Genomic DNA, 22,124 nt, shown 5'->3' with positions numbered 1-22,124 from the left:
TCCGCGGAGGGGATGTACACTGATCATCAGGGCACTGATGATCAGTGTGCCCTGATGATCAGTGTGACCCCAAAAGTGCCACCTGTCAGTGGTCATCAGTGCCACGTGCCAGTGCCCATCAGTGCCACGTGCCAGTGCATACCAGTGCACATCAATGCCACATATCAGTGTCCATCTGAGCTGCCTTTCAGTGTCACCCATCAGTGCCAGTCAGTGCCACCTATCAATGCCAATCAGTGCCACCTATCAGTGCTGCCAATCAGTGCCACCTATTAGTGCCAGTCAGTGTCGCATATCAGTGTGCATCAGTGCCAGTCAGTGCCGCCTATCAGTGCCATTCAGTGCCACCTATCAGTGCCGCCTATCAGTGCCATATATCAGTGTCATGTATCAGTGTCATGTATCAGTGCTGCCTTTCAGTGCCCATCAGTGATGCCTGTCAATGCCCATCAGTGCAACCTACCAGTGCCTCCTCATCAGTGCCCATCAGTGCCACCTATCAGTGTCCATCAGTGCAGCCTATCAGTGCCCATCACTGCAGCCTCATTAGCGCACATCAGTGAAGGAGAAAAATCACTTATTTACAAAATTGTATAACAAAAAATAAGAAAAAAATGTTTTTTTTCCAAAATTTTCAGTGGTTTTTGGTTTGTTTAAGAAAAAATAAAAATCCCAGAGGTGATTAAATACCACCAAAAGAAATCTCTATCTGTCTCAAAAAAATTATTAAAATTTCATATGCCGCGCAATTGTCATTCAAAGTGTGACAGCGCTGAAAGCTGGAAATTGGCCTGGGCAGGAAGGGGGTATAAGTGCCTTGTAGGCTTGTGGTTAATTAAATTCCCAAGTTAAAGTCCAAGGAAGTGAAATACCTAATATTCTTTATATTTAAGAAAACAAGCTAAAAATACTGGGCTGGTATAGTGTTCGATTAATAGCACTATAGATGCATGTTAACGACAAGAAAAAAATGCTACCTAAGTCATATACCATGCCAAAGTGATTGACAATTACTTCACTTGACTTATATCACTGTTCCAGGCAAGGTAACATGTAGCTTATTGTACAAGTGAAGCACTCATGAGAGATTTCTCTGTATAATTTGAAAAGAACCGAGTTAATGATCCTAAATATAATAAAAAATGTGTAATATTTCTCTCATTCCATTTTATGAAACATTGAATACGGGTATTATAAGTACGCATTCACAGCTCTAAGAAACATAGAAGACTGATAGCAAAAAAAAGTGATCCATCGAGCATGTCCCATGTTTTTTTTTTTTTAAGTATATGGAGTATATGATAGATCTTCATTTGTCCCAAACATGGTAAATTAATGAGGTAAAACTCTGCTGACTTCCATCATCCAATCATGTTCAAGCAAAAATGCAGATTTTTAAATTAATTATGGGTATTATAAGTACGCATTCACAGCTCTAATAAACATAGAAGACTGATGGCAAAAAAGTAATCCATTGACCTTGTCCCATTTTTTTTTAAGTATATGGAGTATAGGTTAGATCTTTATTTGTCCCAAACATGGTAAATGAATGAGGTAAAACTCTGCTGACTTCCATTATCCTATCATGTGCAAGCAAAAATGCAGTTTTTTAAATTGAATACGGGTATTATATGTATGCATTCACAGCTCAAAGAAACATAGAAGACTGCCAGAAAAAAAGGTGATCCATTGAGCCTGTCCCATTTTTTTCTCTCTTTCTTTTTTTAAGTAATGAAGTATAGGATAGATTTTTATTTGTCCCAAATATGGTAAATGAATGATGTAAAGCTCTGCTGTCTTCCATCATCCAATCGTGTGCAAGCAAAAATGCAGTTTTTTTTTAATTTTTCATTCAGGTAATTCGGTATTCTTTGCAAACGAAAACTTTTACCACCTTCAGTAAGCTCTGGGGCAAATTCTCCTCCCAAATACAACTTCCTTGGAAAGTGAACAGCCTATTTGCATTTAGTACATCAACTCCAGTTGATAAAAATATCAACTTTACATGAGAAGAGGCATAGAATAACAAATCACTAATGTCAAGGAAGGGGGGGGGGGCTTGGACATTGGTGTCTGCAGGAACACAACTAGGGTTTATTCAAACTTTGAAAGTACTTAAATGTTTGTGCCTACCCAGACTGGGGTTTCATTAAACATCAACAAGGCCAAGCAAAAACACAGCTCTTACTGTGAAGAAACCTTTCCATATTTGGAGATTAAATTTCTTTTCCTCCAGACATAAAGAGTGCCCCCTTGTCCTCTGTGATGACTTCAGGGTGAATAGCTCTACACCGAGTTCACTATATAAATCACTGATGTATTTATACATGTTGATCATATCCCCCCTTAATCTCCTATTCTCAAGAGGAGATTAAATTCAGTTCCTCTAATCTCTCCTCATAGCTGAGCTCCTCCATGCCTCTTATATTACCTACGTTTAACCCAGCTATGTACTGTATTGATAACTTTGGATGTATTTAGTTTTTAATCATTTAGTTTTCAGTGCCCTGTACAGCAGAGCAAAATCAAAGCCTGGGAAAAGAAGAGGCAATACTCTAAGCAAGAGCACGGGGCTGACCTCATAAGTTTGTTGCAGCTCCTTCACTATTCAAACACGGGCTGGGGAGTGTCTTGATCAAGTGTAAATTTTTCCGTAGATTGTAGTATGGTCAGCTTGTACACACTTGAATCATATAATCAATAATCATCTTGCATATCCACCATGATATAACATAGCAATCAGAAATATTGATAGAACATACTCTGAAAAGAATATTCTGTTTGTGGAGATAAAACTTAACCAATCAGCTTCTAACTTCAGCTTGTTCGATTAAGCTTTGACAATAAAACCTGGAAACTGATTACTAGCTGCTGATTACCATGCAGAGCTGCACCAAATTCTGTGTGCACCAGTATTAGTAAATCTCCCCCACAATCTTTTATGTCTCCCTATACAATATAAAGACCGGAAACCTGCAGTACTAAAGCAACGATCGTCTTGTTTATTTTACTGTTAGGTGTATTTCCATTTAGGTGCAACATCAACTTTGTCATCATATGAGGATAGAAATACTGTATGAAACCTGCAATAGCTGACTCGTTTTAGAAGGTGCATGTCCAATAGTTATTAATTTTTCACTTCGAGAATCTTTACCTTACATTTTTGTGGGATTTTTAAGGCAACTTTTAAACATATACAAAGAAGTCACTTGTTAAAAAGATCAACATTTTATTTTATCAAAAAAATTTCTTGTTTAGACACATTGAAGTATATCAGATAGGTAGTTCATACTTGACAAATATCAAAAGCAATGGCTTATAACAAAGCATTTACTAAACAAATTTGTGGTTTATGCAGAATGTATCCAGTGTTATCCCTCAAAAGCTGATTTCCATCTGTTCTGTATAGCTACTGTATGGGGGAGAAAATGCCAGTGCGTCTTATGGAGCGAATATGGAGCGGCCGGTCCGGTATTTCCGCCGCCGCCACTGTGTCAGAATTCCGGGCCGGCCGCTTAGCTCTTCTCTGCAGCAGGACCTTACCTGTTCCTCGGTCCAACTGTACAGTCTTCCCGTATCGGCATCTTTAGTGTGAGCTCCCGGCTGTGACAGCCGGGTGCCCACTGTGCATGCGCGAGAAGCACTGCACTTTGTGAATGGTCCGGCGTCTTCTGGGACACATGACAGATCCCAGAAAATGCCGGGCCATTCACAAAACACAGTGCTTCTCGCGCATGCGCAGTGGGCACCTGGCTATCAGCCGGGTGCCCACACTAAAGGGAGGACAACTGTCAAATTCAGGTACCCGCTCCCCCTCTCTCCCCAAAGGTCCACAGTCTCTTGGTCATCCCCTGTACTGTCTGAAGTGTCTGGTCATCCCCTGCACTGTCTGCAGTCTCTGGACATCTCCTGTACTGTGTCCGCAGTCTCTGGTCATCTGTACTGTGTCCTCAGTCTCTGGTCATCCCCCATACTCTGTCCGCAGTCTCTGGTCATCTCCTGTACTGTGTCCGCAGTCTCTGGTCATCCCCTGTACTGTGTTCGCAGTCTCTGGTCATCTCCTGTAGTTTGTCGCAGTCTCTGGTCATCTTCTGTACTATGCCTGCAGTCCATTGGTTCAAAATATTTTTTTTCTTGTTTTTCTCCTCTAAAACCTAGGTGCTTCTTATGGTCAGGTGCGTCTTATGTAGCGAAAAATACGGTAATTTATTGTTGCATAATTGTAAGGATGTGCATCAATTTTCATGTGACAACACTGAAGAAATGACACTTTACTACAATGTAAAGTAGTGAGTGTACAGCTTGTATAACAGTGTAAATTTGCTGTTCCCTCAAAATAACTCAACACAGCCATTAATATCTAAACCGCTGGCAACAAAAGTGAGTACACCCCTAAGTGAAAATGTCCAAATTGGGCCTAATTAGCCATTTTCCCTCCTCTGTGTCATGTGACTCCTTAGTGTTACAAGGTTTCAGGTGTGAATTGGGAGCAGGTGTGTTAAATTTGGTGTTATCGCTCTCACTCTCTCATACTGGTCACTGGAAGTTCAACATGGCACCTCATGGCAAAGAACTCTCTGAGGATCTGAAAAAAAGAATAGCTGCTCTACATAAAGTTGGCCTAGGCTATAAGAAGATTGCCAAGACCCTGAAACTGAGCTGCAGCACGGTGGCCAAGACCATACAGTGGTTTAACAGGACAGGTTCCATTCAGAACAGGCCTCGCCATGGTTCACCAAAGAAGTTGAGTGCATGTGGTCAGCACCATATCCAGGAGTTTTTTTTGGGAAATAGACATATGAGTGGTGCCAGCATTGCTGCAGAAGTTGAAGGGGTGGGGAGTCAGCCTTTCAGTGCTCAGACCATACGCTGCATACTGCATCAAATTGGTCTGCATGGCTGTTGTCCCAGAAGGAAAGATGATGCACAAGAAAGCCCGCAAACAGTTTGCTGAAGACAAGCAGACTAAGGACATGGATTACTGGAACCATGTCCTGTGGTCTGATGAGACCAAGATAAACTAATTTGGTTCAGATGGTGTCAAGCGTGTGTGGCGGCAACCAGGTGAGGAGTACAAATACAAGTGTGTATTGCCTACAGTCAAGCATGGTGGTGGGAGTGTCATGGTCTGGGGCTGCATGAGTGCTGCATGAGTGCTGCTGGCACTGGGGAGCTACAGTTCATTGAGGGAACCATGAATGCCAACATGTACTGTGACATACTGAAGCATAGCATAATCCCCTCCCTTTGGAGACTGGGCTGCAGGTCAGTATTCCCAGAAGATGCGACCCCAAACACACCTCCAAGACGACCACTGCCTTGCAAAAGAAGCTGAGGGTAAAGGTGATGGACTGGCCATGCATGTCTCCAGACCTAAACCCTATTGAGCATCTGTGGAGTATCCTCAAGCGGAAGGTGGAGGAGCGCAAGGTCTCTACCATCCACCAGCTCCGTGGTGTCATCATGGAGAAGTGGAAGAGGACTCCAGTGGCAACCTGTGAAGCTCTGGTGAACTTCATGCCCAAGAGGGTTAAGGCAGTGCTGGTAAATAATGGTGGCCACACAAAATATTGACACTTTGGGCCCAATGTGGACGTTTTCACTTAGAGGAGCACTCACTTTTGTTGCCAGTGGTTTAGACATTAATGGCTGTGTTGAGTTATTTTGAGGGGACAGCAAATTTACACTGTTATACAAGCTGTACACTCACTACTTTACATTGCAGCAAAGTGTCATTTCTTCAGTGTTGTCACATGAAAAGATAGAATAACATATTTACAAAAATGTGAGGGTGTACTCACTTCTGTGAGATGCTGTGTATCTGCAGTCAATCTTGCAGTTGTACGATGCAATTCAGCTTTTGAGGGATACCACTGGATACATACTGCATAAACCACACATTTGTGTAAAATGCTTTGTTATAAACCATTGCTTTTGATATTTGTCAAGTATGCACTACCTATCTGATATACTTCAATGTGTCTAAACAAGAAAATGTTTTCCTAAAATAAAATGTTGATCTTTTTAACAAGTGACTTCTTTGTATGTTTCAATGTTGCCTTAAAAATTCCACAAAAATGTAAGGTAAAAATGATCTGAGTATGAAAATAGTGATGATGGTAACCACACCATAAGCTACACTGATTGACCTCTCATATATTTTTCACTTAGCTCAGTAAAGCTGTGAATACATCAGTCACCAAATGTATTTTTTGTTAAATTCCCGCACCTGATTGATTGCTCAGAGTAAACATAGGGTTTCTTAACTAAATGAAAATGGACTCCTTTAATGAGTCACCCTCATTGAGTGCAATGTTAAGATGCAGTAAGTACACTTATTGGTGACATTCACATTACTTTCTACTTTACGCAATTCTTTCTTTTTCTAGTGTTTACAAAACTGCTGCTATGTATGATTTATTCATGTTATATTCAACTGTGTATATGATCAGTGAGTAAAAATCTACTCCAGTGTGCCTCTGGAGACCAGGTATCTCCCCTATATAACCTGTCACAAAGCATGGAGAAGGTAAATCTAGGCTGTCAATTGCAGCAACCATGTCCGTAACATCCCATCCTATGACAGCCATATCACTGCTATGTGCATATGTCAATAGACAAAAATTGTAGTTTGAAATGAAGATCAGGACAAAAAGTCAAAATCTGTATATCCATAATGGTGCTGTTTAAAATGCTTAGGCTGCATATTTTGTGGAAATAGTATTTTAAAAACAGGTAATGCACCATAATATGAACGTACTGCTATGTTCAAAGGTTTGCTCTAAGGAAGATCACTGAAAAATGAACTCTGATTGTTTACTACTACACTTTGCCCTACTGAATAAATGTCGAAGGCTCTTTTCACATCGAGAGAAATATGATTTGCGTAGCAGGGGATCTGTCTGCTGATCCCCTGCTGATTGGAAAAGAGCAGGCGGATGACATATCCGTGTCCATTCAGTTTATACAGAGCGGACACGGACAGAGCCTGCTCTGCTCTCTTGGCGGCCAGATGTAAATGGACAGCCTGCCCTCCCATCCTATGTGCCTAGATGGAGGGAGACTGATCCCCTTCTGTTTTTTTTAGCAGACTGAATTGGATTGGAAGTACGTAGGTGTAAGCGGACACAACTCCATTTACACCTGCCAGTCCACAGGGATACATGAACCATCCAATCAGGGATACATAGACCATCCGATCAGGGATACATAGATCATCTGATCAGTTCCACCTAGAAAACTGACAGGCAGACCCAATCGGATTGCCGGTGTGAAAGAGGCCTAAGTGTTTATGTAATAGGATTGGTGAAGGAGCTATCACTGTCCTGTGATTTCCATAAAAATGACCACTTCATTCTGAAACAAAAATTTAGTTATTTATCGGTTCAACTTTTCTTTTTCTATTTTTTAGAACAAAGTGGGGTTTTTTTATGTTTTAACCATTTGCCCTCCTGAAGATTTACCCCCCTTCCTGACCAGGACATTTTTTGCGTTACGGCTCTGCGTTACTTTAACTGACAACTGCGTGGTCATGCAATGCTACACCAAAATGAAATTTAAATCCTTGTTTTCCCACGAATTGAGCTTTCTTTTGGTGGTTTTTGATCGCCTATGTGTCTTTTATTTTTTGCGCTATAAAAAAAAAGACTGACAATTTTGAGAAAAAAACAATATTTTTTACTTTTTGGTATTAAACATGTCCAGTAAAAAATGTTAAAAATCAAATTTCATCATAAATGTATGCTAAAATGTATTCTGTTACGTCTTTGCTAAAAAAAATCCCAATAAGTGTAAATTAATTGGTTTCTGTGAAAGTTATAATGTTTACAAATGTCGGCATATATACTCACATTTTATTTTTTACTGATAATGGCGGCGATCAGCGACTTATAGCGGGACTGCAGGACTGCGGTGGGCATTCTCACATTGGGGAAAACTGACTTGGTGTCACTGGGGATGTCAGTGGCGGGCATTCTGACACTGGGTGGAAACTGACTAACTGCCACTGACATCCCAATGACACTAATACAGTGATCCATACTAAAAATAAAAGCACTGACATTGTACTAATGACATTGGACAGGAAGGGGTTAACATGAGAGGCGATCAAAGGGTTAATTTTGTGCAGGGAGTGTTTCACTAGGGGGTGGTGTGTTGCTGCATCACTGTAAGGACACTGCTCTGGATGGCTGTGCTGTGCGCAGCCATCCAGAGCAGTGTGCCCGAGCTGACAGGGAGGAGGATTGTTAGTAAACAAAGCAGTCCTCCTCCCCATCAGAGATCCTCGGTAATCACCAGGCGGGACCCGGTGATTCACAGCTGCGAATAACGGTGTAGGTAGGGTGCTCGCGTGACTCACATGCACCCCCTACCTGGAAATGCAAAATACGTGATTTTGCACACCCCTGCTGCCCTGTAGCAGTATATCTGGTATAGGGTGGCAGGGATGTGGTTAAAGTGGTTGTGAAGCTTATTTATTTATGCATTTATTAATTTATTTTTCATTAAAATAAAAAAGATGTTATACTTACCTTCTATGCAATTGTATTTCACAGAGCAGTCCCTTACCTCCTCTTCTGGAATCTCTCCACTCCTGTTCCCACATTTGTGGGCTGCTCCCAAGCCAGACTATGTGTGTCCATGGGAACACACAGCGTAGCTCTGCCAGACCCCATGCTCCCTCCTCACAGGATTTGACTGACAGCAGTGGGAGCAATGGGTGAGGAATCTGGTGTTGGAAGGTGTGTTACTTAAAGGCAAAGAATGCATTAAAGTGGAACTTTAGTTAGAAAATTAAGTCCTGCAAGATCACTTCAGACTGGCTCCTTTTGCAGATAAAACATTAAAAATAAATGACTATACTGTTTAAAATCTAGTAATACACTGTCTCATCCTGCTCTGCTCAGTTTCTCTCCATTTTTAGGCACTGCCGAATCTGTAGAGGCCGATCAGCTGACAGCCTTGAAGTGGAAATAAACCCTCTATTCCTAAAGCCAAGGAAGCTGCTTCTGTTTGATCTGCAACTGCCATGATGCTGCACATGTGATCAGTTATGGCATTAGTCATTTGATGATTTGACAGTATGGTTGAGGACACAAGCAAATGTGACAGCAATCCCAGCATTCCAAGAATGTAACTGTTTATTGCAACTGTTAAATCAATGGATTTAGTTCCGTTTTATGATTTACTGCTGTTCAGGAGCTCTGGGCTTCAGCAAAATGGCAACCAAGAAGAAACAGGAACAATGCTGGAGGCAATTTACAGCACACACTAATTTTGGTAGCATAATTATTAATGTGGAATGTATGCTCCTTGCTAAAGAACATTATTTTTTATCAAGTTGTTATAGGAAAAAGTCCCGCTTTAAAGTAAAAAGGAAAAAACATTTTGCCTTTAGAATAAATTAATGACTGTACATGTGAAAGCTCTATTATTTTAAAATGGTAACACAGATTTTTAAGGTTTACTTTAAAGTGGAAGGGCAAGATAAACAGCTGGCTTTCTACACAGTGTTGAATTTTTTTCAGTAATATGCAGAATACCAATTATACCAGAATAATATGATGGTGATACATCAGACAATATCCTTACTCTGGAGGTAATGCAGTTGGAGGCTTGAAGGACATATACTACATATATATGCTACATAGCTGGGAGCTCTCCATGACATTACTCTTTTCTGATAATGTTATATTTTAAATTAGGTTATTTTAATAATACTTATGTTTTTTTTTCATAAGTATTTTACTATCTATTTGCATAAGTATTTGTGTTTTTTATATTATTTACCTTGTCCTTTTTCTGTTTTCTGGTTATTCTATTACTGTTATCTTATTTCCTGGTTAAAGGATTAAATGAAGTGCAGTATCATACAACCTCTCCTTGTGAGCCCAGGTTGTCATGGACCAAAGACAGGTGTATCATCATATTGTCTGGGTTCATGATGGGTGTTACTGCTGTCTGTGATGATCGGAATTCAAACTGCTAAGCCCAGTATAACTTATTGATAGAAGGTTCCTACAAATGTGTAGGCTTTCCCCTACATAGCACTCTGAATGCTGAAAATTGTTTATATATATATATATATATATATATATATATATATATACATTCACCAGCCATCAGAATGGGGAAGAAAGGGGATTCAAGTGACTTTGAACATGGCATGGTTGTTGGTGCCAGACGGGCTGGTCTGAGTAATTCAAAAATTGCTGATCTACTGGGATTTTTACGAACAACCATCTCTAGGGTTTACGTACTAGGGCCAATTTAGACAGGATCCAATTAACCTACCAGCATGTCTCTGGAGTGTGGGAGGAAACCCACACAGGCACAGGGAGAACATGCAAACTCCAGGCAGGTAGTGCCATGATTGGGATTCTAACCAACGACCCTAGTACTGTCAGGTGGAAGTGCTAAGCATTTAACCACTGGGCTGCCCAGTATATATATATATATATATATATATATATATATGTGCAAGCATGTTGAAGAAGCCCGCCTACTTCCTGATAGTGGAGACACGAAGAAAGCAGCAGCAGTTTTCACATGACCAGGACTTTAGTCTTGCTTAAGGTTTTTATTTGTCATAACTAGATGCCAGGAGGTGTGCTGGGGTGTTGTTGGAGGGAGAAGACAGGCTGACCCATCAAAAATGAATTCTGGAGTTCAAATTTAAGTGTTAGTAAATCTGTTTATCGTGGTCCAAGAAGGATAACTGATTTACTGTGACAGACTTTTTCTTTTAAAATTTGACCCCTTTGATCTATTATATATGTCGTGGAAAGCTTTTCATAATATCTGTTAAAAATATGAGATAAAAACATTGATCCTGCCAAAAACCAACACATCTCTAAAAACTTTCTGTGGTTTCTGCATTAGTGTTGCAAGCGGTTTTATTAGCTGTGCACAAATCACCTCTCTGAGTTAAAAGATAAGTCCACTTTTGGGAACCATTTTTAGTGTGGGACATGTCATGTTGCCACTCCCGGAGCTGCTGCCCGCTCTGCTGTATCTAATGACAGCTTGCACAGCACAGAATTCTGTGAATGGAAAACTACAAGTGCTGACAGCCTTTGTGGCTGTCAGCTTGTAGTTCTCAGTGAACTACCAGGGCACTGTTGAGTGCTGCAGCAGTTCATTAACTCTTCCTGTCAATGTGTATCTGCCTGCCCATATGAGGTACGAGCAGACAGACAGACTGACAAGTCTGCAGGTATCCTGCATCGCACCCGTGTTCTGCTTTCCAGTCTCCAAGTAAAAAAAGAAAAAGCACATTTTTTTTACCTACAAAAAGATGTGCATTTATTATTTTTTTTCAAAAAGGTGAACTTATCCTTTAAAGACCGGCACCACCAACACTTTAAGTATATCGGGTAGGGTGTTCAGTAGTCCTGTCCTAGGATGACGATGCTGCTTTAGAGATGTAGCACACTGAGTAAGTCACCATAGGACATGAAGTTTGTTTCTGGCAGTGTCACCAGGTAAAAAAAAAAATGGAAAAAATAATGGAAAAAGAAACTTAATGTAACCAAAACATATAAGATATTACAAGCTACAATATATTAAATTTTTGTTTATGGATTTAGATCTTTAACTGCTGATTCACTCATGTGCAGTGTGGATTGAAGCTCAGGTTTCACAGCTAATTGATACAGTAGTTGTTCAGGGGTTCATGTCAGGTTTACATCAGGTTCAGGCAGGATTAGGTCAGGATTTTATCCTGTTCACAGATATGTGGTTTAGAAATGGTTCCCATAGAAGTCAGTAGCCTGTAATCCGCACCTGAACCAGACTGCACTGCTCAGAAACCATAGAGAACTCTTTTTCAAACTGCACTGAATCTGTACTGCCAGTGCAACGGACATACAGTTGCAAGAAAAAGTATGTGAACCCCTTGGGATTACGTGGAGTTTTGCATGAATTGGGCATAAAATGTGCTCTGAACGTCATTCAAGTCACAACAATTGAAGAACACAGTCTGCTGAATATAATACTACACAAACATTAGATGTTGCCATGGTTTAATTGCACATAACATGTAAACATTCACAGTGCAGGGAGGAAAAAGTATGTGAAGCCCTAGCTTAATGACTTCTCCCAGAGCTAATTGGAGCCAGGAATGAGCCAACCTTGACTCCAATCAGTGTGATGATATTGGACGTGTTGCTGACAGCTGTCCTGCCCTTAAAAAACACACACCTGTTTTGGGTTTACTAGTTTCAAGAAGCACTGTCTGATATGAAGCATGACTTGCAGAAAAGAGCTCTCAGAAGACCTACGTTCAAGAATTGTTGACTTGCATGAAGCTGGAAAGGGTTACAAAAGTATCTCCAAAAGCCTTGATGTTCATGTGTCCACAGTAAGACAGACTGTCTACAAATGGAGAAAGTTTAGCACTGTTGCTACTCTCCCTAGGTGTGGTCGTCCTGTAAAAATGACTGCAAGAGCACAGTGCAGAATGCTGCATAAGGTAAAGAAGAATCCCAGATTGTCAGCTAAAGACCTACAGAAATCTCTGGCCCAAGCTAACATTTTTGTTGACACATCTACAATAAGGAAAACATTAAACAAGAATGGAGTACATGGGAGGACACCACGGAGGAAGCCATTGCTGTCCAAAAAGAATATTGCAGCAAGTTTGAAGTTTGCAAACGAGCACCTGGATGTTCCACAGCACTACTGGCAAAATATACTGTGGACAGATGAAACCAAGATTGAGTTGTTTGGGAAGAACACACAACACTATGTGTGGATAAAAAAAGGCACAGCACACCAACATCAAAACCGCATCCCCACTGTGAAACATGGCGGAGGGAGCATCATGGTTTGGGGCTGCTTTGCTGCCTCAGGGCCTGGACGGATTCTTGTCATTGATGGGAAAATGAATTCCAGAGTATATCAAGACATTTTCCAGGAAAACGTACGACCATCTGTCCGCCAACTGAAGCTCCGCAGAGGATGGGTGATGCAACAGAACAATGACCCAAAGCATACAAGTAATTCAACAAAACAATGGCTGCAACAGCACAGAATACGCCTTCTGGAGTGGCCCAGTAAGAGTCCTGACCTCAACCCGATTGAAATGCTGTGGCATGACTTTAAGAGAGCGATTCACACCAGACATCCCAAGAATATTGCGACACTGAAACAGTTTTATGAAGAGGAGTGGTCCAAAATGACTCCAGATCGTTGTGCAGGTCTGATCTGCAACTACAGGAAACGTTTGGTTGAGGTTATTGCTGCCAAAGGAGGGTCAACCAGTTATTAAGTCCAAAGGTTCACATACTTTTTCCTCCCTGCACTGTGAATATTTACATGTTATGTGCAATTAAACCATGGCAACATCTAATGTTTGTGTAGTATTATGTTCAGCAGACTGTGGTCTTCTATTGTTGTGACTTAGATGACGTTCAGAGCACATTTTATGCCCAATTCATGCAAAACTCCACGTAATCCCAAGGGGTTCACATACTTTTTCTTGCAACTGTATGTGAACAGCCACCATAGGAAGCAATGTTATTTCACATATCATGCAGATTGGATGCGGTTCAAACCACATTCAATCTGCAAATATGTGAACCAGCACTTAAGCCACACTTCACATAAAATCAGTACCTATTTTCCTTCTCCCCCCTCCTCTACTATATTTGGAAGGTTTTTTTTGTTTCAGGCAGTGGGTACCTAGTTTTGACCGGTACCTGCTGCCACTTCCGCTTGGATTGCCTAGGTGATCAGAGTGGAAGTTCAGTCTCCCTTTCCTACCTGAAACCTCCTGGGACACCTCACAGGTCTCACGAGGCTACCTGTCCATTCAGCAAGTCCAAGTGCAGCATGCCTTGTGCATAAGCAGTGGGGAGCCAGCTGTGAGCCAGTAGGAAGTCACAGCCGGCTTCCCACACTCAAGATGGTGGCACCAGGGACCCAAAGACCAGTGAATAACTAACCCAGTTGATGACAACACTGGATCCCTAGACTGGTAAGTACCTATTTATTAAAAGTCAGCAGCTACAGTATTTGTAGCTGCTGACTTTTGATTTTTCTGGAAATGACTGAAGTTCCTCCTTAACTGATTAGAATGTTAATCCTCTCAGCTAAACTGATAGTTTTATAGATAGGACTTGTTAATGGCCTTAGGTGTCATAATAAGAATTTTTTTTCTATGCTTAGTTTAGAAAAATAACAGATAAGTGACTGTTCATCTGCTGTCTCAGTGTCAAGAACATTCAGAAAATTGGTGCGATGAGTAATCACTCCTTCTTGTCTCGCTGCTGTTAGTAAGTTTTGTCAGGGTTGTTTTGCAATCACTGGGAAACTGTCATATCATACAGACTAGCTCTATGGAGGCAGGGAAGCGCTTTATGACAACAGAGAAAAAGGACAAGGCCAATTCTGTTTTGATGCTACGTTGCGAACATTTCCTTTAACAGTTTGTGCCGTTGTATGCACTGTATGTGATAGGCACAAAGCACAAAATAAAAACTGTTCTTACCCAGCTGATACTACTGTTAAGGTTAATAATGGAAATAATGTAGTCATGAGAATCTGAGATTTGCAGTTTTGTTTGTCCTGAATATATGTTTGCATCTCTGTTTGATCCATGGAGAATCACAGAGTTCAGGAATCCAGCTGATTGTGATTCATGAATTCTATGACTCTTTGCAGATTGGAACAACCTGCATGTACATAATCAACTAATCATGACATTTTCAGATGCCCAAATTCACCTTGTTAACAAACATAACATTCATCACTAGTTAATAACACGTCTTGTCATCATGGTGTGAGTGAATGAATGGACTGCCTTAGTGTCAGAGAACTGCTATCAGTTTAATTATACATTAGAAGCAAAGAATTGTACTATGTACTTCTTGTGTGACTATATCACAAGCATTTCAGAAAAATACAATCCTAGATTTTTTTAATTTTTTTCCCCTATTTATAGGTTTGCATCAGGAATTGACATAATGACAAGATGCTCTGCATCAGACAGTCAGCAATAATACATATAGTTAAAACCAAGCGTATAAACAGGGAATGACATTTGCTACAAATCTAAATTTTAAACTTTTACATTTATTTTCCTCTAGGCATGTTTAGGTAGCAGATGCTTTGGGCCTATCAGCCAACATGGAGGTAAAACATGTCAAATGCTTTACCTATGTTTCTTTCTATGGGCCAACAAACATCTAATATATTAATTTTGTGTAATAGTATCCACAAGAATCTCACACAAAATATCATATGAATAAATATATTTTTACTGTATTATTCTGGAGACACAATTGAAGCTTTATGAGACCCTCCAGATAGCATCAGGAAATGGTCCGATCTCTTTAGCTATTTTTTTTCTGGGGTGAATAAACATACAAATGTATTCATCTTGTATAATAGAATCCACACGAATCTCATTCATGTTCATTCATGATCATACTCATAAAAATAATGTATCCTTCTGTAGACAAAATTGAATCTCTATGAGACCCTACCGATAGCAGTAGGAAAGTAGTCCTATCCTCTGCTTGCTTTCTGTAAGCTAGAAGAAGAATCTAAGGGGGGGTACAGTCTTTATAATTACTTTATAAAGGGTCAGAAGAGAGGGGGCTTTCTATTAGCTTGAATGACCTCTTTCATTCAGTTGAGCTCTTGGCTCCCAGGTAACTCTTAGGCTTATCTCAGTGCAGGAATTTCTGATACACACTATTGCACTGCTAAAAAACTGAACTTTGTAGATGCAAGCTAAGAAGTATTTGTGTATAGGATTTAATAGCATAATTCACTTTTCGCTGTATGACTCTCTGACCTGAATTTACCAGTGACAAAACAGTACATGGAATCCTCACTCAGCTGTATAGAAGACTTTGAAGTTACCGCAGGAAAGGTCTCAACCCCTAGTTTACAGAATAGCTCTAATGCCTCTGTAGAGATTGGTGTCCCAGGCATACAGACCAAATGTACTATATTACTATTCAGTGCATATAAAATAAATCTTTCACACAATTTATTCATTTTACTTGTGTAGGATGTAACTCACTGCACTGGCTTATATTTGGATGGTACCAAATGTGAGGGTTAATCTAAATACCATTTTCTCAGTACATTCTAATTTATAATGTATTATGCACAAAACAATACCTACAACAGAAGCACAAAAAATCTTAATAGAAAAAAAAAAATACAAGAATATAAGGCAATAAACAAGCAAGACTATCCTAACACAGTATTTCTGAAAAGCCCATCCATTGTTATTTCAGGCAGTTCATGCACATACACACAAAAACCCCTAGGAAGCAAGCAGAAAATGTTAGTAAGGAAATTGTCAGCCTACCTTTATTCTACAATGCCCTGACTTCGGCATTTTTGAAAGCTTCTTTGCTTCTATTGTCACTGATCTTTGTATCTCCTTTGTAGGCTGGCGTATAAATCTGCTCCATGGAAAGAATAATTCCCCTCATCCGCAGAGCCTTACAGTAGTTTTGTGTCGGATAAGTAACTTTTGTATCCTGTTAGAAAAATGTGAGTGTCATCAGACAAGTCACATCAAAGTCCTCAGAGCTTCAAGCGTCAAAGAAAACTGCTAAAGTGACAAGTTCCAAATATTCACTGCTCAATGCAAATAACATGTAAATAGAAAATGTTTTTTTTTTTTAAGTTTAACAAAGAAATAAGTGCCAGCAGCATGCAGAAGTTAGGCTAGCCTGCTGAGACCTAGTCCAGAGATCCATAGAGAAATCACATTTTCCAGAGATCCATGACTTAAACAGAAATCCCATATACTGCAGTACAGAGAAAGGGAGGCATTTCTCACCCTCTCCTGGCTCTGCATCATATTGGAATATCCACTTTAAATATCAATAATCTCATTTTCCACCTTAGCCTGCTCCGGCTAGGCTATCATGTCCTTGGAATGTATTTGTTCTCGTGCAGTCAAGTTCGATCCAAGGAAATCTTTCATCGCTACAATCTCTGCTCTTTTCTCACACTGAAACAAGGCTTTCTTCTATGTCCCTGATTTTTTTTCCCACAATCAGATCACACAAACAAGCCTTCCCCGCACAAATAAGGTTATAGTCCTGTTTGTCAGCAGAAAGCCATGCTCTGTGAATGCCTGACACAGTCTAACCAGCCAGTGGATAAAATGTGAGCTCCTTTGAATTAGGGAGATACAGAATGTGTAGCTCTGGTACCAGTCCCTCTCTCTCATTCATCAGGGAGTCTCCTTGGTAACTAGCTGTTCCTCTCTGATGACTCCTATTATATCAAAGCTCCCTGAATTTAAAGGTAGAAGAGAATCTTTCGAAAAACAAACCAAAATAGACACGGTATATTGAAAGTATCTTATTAATATGTGATGTGTTACCTATTTTTGTAAAAGAAAAGCATATAATGTATTAAAGTGAAGGTTGTAGTGAAGTACATGATGCAATATCTATATAGGTGTGTCTATGTGCATGTGTGTTTTATTATATACATTTAGTATTTGGTTGATGTTTACTGGCATTGATATTTTATGCATTTTTTATACTGATGCAATTGATGGCCTGCAATGCAAAATCTCTAAAGCGGTGTCTTTCAGTTCTGGCTCTCACTGGTCACGAGAGCTTATTTCTTCAGCTTCCAAGTAGAAGCACAGTTTTATTAATTGGAAAGATTTGAGAAATGTAGACTGTTGTGTTGATTGCTAAGAGTTTAAAAAAAAGTTTATAACTGGTAACAGTTTCAAATAACCAGACCTGTGATTATTCGAGAAGATATGCAAAAAATATACTTTTTGGAGATCACCAAGGATTGCAGATGCTCTACTGTACATTGCTTCAATAATCATAAGGTTCATTACATTTTTACTATAATAACATGTATTGAAACAATTCAGTAAAGGTTTCAATTCAGTTTTAGGCTGATATTAGAGGTTGATATTAGAGGTTAGTCAGACACGTAAGCATGATTTAAATGCTGGAAGATTTTCAGATTCCACACTCACATAAACATGCATGCTCGGGTGACCCAATCATGTTTTTCATGGCTACAGAGCAGCTAGTTTATTTTGGGAGAGAGCAATAGCAATGGTCCAGAAACGTCAAGCACGTCCATTTGCAGCTTTATCCTCAGATTTGCTGGTGGCCACAGGCATGCAGATCATCACCCAATCTAGCTGAAACCAATTGAATCTAGCCATGATTATCTCACATTTAAATTCAAGGTTCTACCTAAATACCCAATAAGGTTGAAGAGATGAATTATAAAGTTGTGCATGTAGAGAGGAGATATTTGTAAGATGGTGACTATGTAATGCTGGAGACAGGGGTACTCCATTGATAGGCTGATCGCGATTTCATAGTGATGAAAATGGACATGAAAAAACAATAATCAAACAAATGTTCATTATGTGTATTATAGATGTAGCCAGGTGCTGGATATATCATTATGACATTCTGGGACATTTACAGATGAGACTATGGTAATCTTTTTTCCCCTTAGTGCCCAGTACTGGGACTGCTACATCACTTCCTGTTAGCAGAGTGGATCCAGTTCTTCTGACACCAGAGGATCTTCGGACCTGTGGTCTCATGGCTAATACATACTGTATTCCTGAGTGCTGATTGAACTACAACTACCAAAGAGCTGGGAAACCAGAAGGTTGCTGGGAGAGCAGATTTATTCTACATCAAGGAACTGTCTGGAGTCTCTTGAGGCAGGATACTACTGCGGGTCTCTGCATATCAGTTCAGTTCAGCGGTGAGGCTGATCACCACTTCTGGATCACACCAGCTTCTCCACATTTAGACTGTCACTATCCAGTCTTCAGACAGTCATCTCTGCTTGCCAAGCTGACAGGCTGTCAGGCTTTCAAGTGGTAACTCTGCACTTCTCTGCGAACAACAGAAGAGCCTGTGCAATAACTCTGTTACTAGGAGTTCATGCTATCCATAGGATTGGGGAGGAGGCAGATTCCAAACCACTTTCTAACAACACTCTAGAAACACTGCTTGCAGAAACCTTTACACCTCAGTACCAATAGATCTTTGCTTTGAGCATTTACCACAGCCTATCTGTTGTCTTCATTGAATTACCATTACTCACTACTGTATATGGGCCCCACCATTGCTAGCAGAAGACAACAACTATTATCACATCAAGAACTTTAAATATCCCAGGACTAAAGTTGCTATTTCTAGTTAACGCTCTTTGCTAGTAAATCCTCTTTGCATCTAAGCCATTGCTATTCAAATGAGGGTGTCTTTACCCAATTCATTTATGACAGAGTACACACAAACACATACACAAATTTTTTTTACATAATTCTTCATTCCTATTGTGACACCGGGGACTCAGTGTGAGCTGATAAGTCAACAAGACTTTTCTTTCCCCTCCTGCTTCTGGTGTTGCAGTTACATAATTACAATGTACCATTTGTGAACGTATAATCTGTTAACCATTGCGTACTTACAAATTATGGCAAGTGTTCCTGCCTTCTCTTTAAAGTGGAATTTATGTCTAGAAACAAAACTGCTAGCAGGTAGGGTCTTTTAGGTAGAAGAAATCTTAAATTTTCTCCTAGAATTTTCTATTGTTGTATACACTGTCTGCGGCACATGGGAAGTGCACCATTCACTCTTGTTCCATTTTTGGCATACAACTTCAGTGGCTTGAATAAAAGGACACTAGTTCAAAAGAAGTGCCAGAGAAGATGACAGCACCAGATTGGCAACATGTGCTTCTTACACATAGATGGCATGTTTATTTTCTCTTTAAGATCAGAGTAAGGAGTCAGTTATAAAGTTTTACTCTCTTATTTGAAATAGACCCACTTTACCCATCTCCTCTTTTTCCTCCCTAGTCCCCTTCCCTTCCTTTTCTATGTCTATCTCTTTCTTAGTCTTGCTTCTCTACGAATGGCAATGCAGATAGGGCATGCGGCTCATGCACACCCCCTACCTGAAAATGCAAAATCACATATAGATAGGTGATTTTGTGCACCCCAGCCGTCCTGTAGCAGTATATCTGCTATAGGGCGCAGGAAAGCGCTTAATATTCACAACACACTTGCCCATTTTTCCAAGTCTCCATGCTCTATTTTGTTGAGGAATCGCTTTGAAAAATCCCCCTTAGAAATTTTAGCCTCAACCATCTTGATAAGGGCAGATGATTCATGTTGCATTTAGTTCCTGGAATCCATCTGCCCTTAGCTCAAGTATGAAGGCTGGAGGGTGTGCTTAGCCGAGAAAGCTCCTCATCCCCTCCTACAGATAAAAGAAAATAAAAATGCCCATGAAGGCTCATGGGATAGATGTATCATTTTGGCCTAGGCCAGAAACCATGACGTAACTGGGAACATGTAAAAAACAACGTTTTAAACAAGTAAATATAATATACTATTACTAGCCTATCTATTAACTAATGCTAGCAGCATAAATATTAAAAATAGTTGACAGCACTGTGGCTAAATGGTTAGCAATTCAGCCTGGAAGTGCTAGGGTCATTGGTTCAAATCCCAGTCACAACATCTCCTGCCTGGAGTTTGTATGTTCTCCCTGTGCCTGCATGGGTTTCCTCCAGGTACTCCAGTTTCCTCCAAAAATATGCTGGTAGGTTAATTGGATCCTATCTAAATTGGCCCTAGTATGTATGAATGTAAGTTAGGGACTTCTCCTTAAGGGTTAGGGACTGATGTAAATGTACAATATATATGTAAAGCACTGCACAAATTGACAGCACTATATAAGTACCTGTAATAATAATAGTCAGTGTTGATTGAGAGAGTTTAGATCTGCTTTAAGAACTCGTTCACACTAGATGCAGTTCAGTGCACTTTTTTTTCTGCATCAAAAATGCATGCACAGTGTTTTCCATGTATTCCAATAGCCCTGGTTCACACTAGTGCAGTCACTTCCAGCCAGTTTCCAATGCTGAAAAAAAAGTAGAACACGCTGCATTTTTTCTGCACAGAACTATACTGGAACATGGCAAACTGCATCAAAACTGCACCGGAACTGCGTGTGGTGTGAACTGTAAGCAAAAACGTATTCGGAATACATCCAGAGTGCATTTTTGTAGTGTGAACTGGCCCTAATGGTTTTCCAAAACAGTTACATTCAAGACCTTCTGGTGATACTTGTTACAGTTGCTAGTGTACTTTTCCCATTGTCCATTTACGCACAAAAAGTGGCTTGTCCCCGCCCCCAATGTCTCCTGTTTGGCTGACTGGCTGTGAATGACAGCAGCGAGAGGCAATGGCTCCCACTGCTGTGTAAGCCAATGAGTAGGGAGAGTCCCAGGACAAGTGAAGCTCTTCTGCACATCGCTGGATCGAGATGGGGCTCAAGTAAGTATAAGGGGGGCTGACGAGGGAGAATGCATGAATGTAAAAAACCTTCTGCCTTTAGAACCACTTTAAATCCCAAAACCCTTTTTGCTCTACATGGTACTGTACAGTTTTAGTGGCAATCAGCTATAAGAATCTAACTCTCCATTCCCACATAATTCTGATAAATTCACAAACTTTTTGCTCAAATATACTGTTTGATAATTGTAATAACTGTCCATTGCTGACCTTGCCTGAAAAATATGATTGTAAGATTGTCATTGTGATCTGATTTAGGTTTTAAGGTCACTAAACAGGAATATTAAGCAACACTTTAGAGTTATGTATCTTTTATGTATTTTATATTAGTAATTTGTGTAGCACTGATGTTTTTTCTGTAGAACTTTACAGAGAATCATGATCCATTCAGATGGAACCTTGTCCTACAGAAGTTCACAGTCTAGTGTTCGTAACACACACACATGCCCACCAGCTCTAGGGGGCACACCAGAAGAGACCTTGAATGTCTTGCAGTCTCTCAGCCAAACATTGTAATCTGTGCAGTGAGACCTTTCTTTTCAAACACTTTGTAGTAAATTAGGCAGAGTTTGAGAGAAAGAACCCCGCTGCACCAATAGGTAAAACTTTACCTATGTAACATAACAGGCTACACTCCTGAAATCTGGGACTGCGGGTGAGGAAAAGGGAGGGGGATTCTGGGGTTTTAAGAATTTGGGGACCCACCCATGAGATAGTATTTGCTGCAGGTCCACTAATTCCTTTAACATGTATCTGGGTGCAAGCTGCATTGCCAATAGGCTGG

General features: G+C 40.2%; 1 protein-coding gene across 1 annotated transcript in view; it reads right to left on the bottom strand.

Annotated features, from left to right (window-relative positions):
* The window catches only part of KCNMB2 (potassium calcium-activated channel subfamily M regulatory beta subunit 2), a 577,176-nt gene that overhangs the window by 280,953 nt on the left and 274,099 nt on the right, over positions 1–22,124 (bottom strand). The window contains exon 2 of the mRNA XM_089675536.1: positions 16,328–16,502. The gene's annotated coding sequence lies outside the window, so the exon portion shown is untranslated. The remainder of the gene's footprint in view (positions 1–16,327; positions 16,503–22,124) is intronic.

This window comes from Staurois parvus, unplaced genomic scaffold (genome assembly GCF_062004578.1).
Source record: "Staurois parvus isolate SC_StPar_1 unplaced genomic scaffold, SC_StPar_1.0 ptg000155l, whole genome shotgun sequence".
Classification (NCBI taxonomy): Eukaryota; Metazoa; Chordata; class Amphibia; order Anura; family Ranidae; genus Staurois; species Staurois parvus.
Note: the sequence above shows the minus strand (reverse complement) of the source record. Positions and strands in the feature narration are given on the sequence as shown.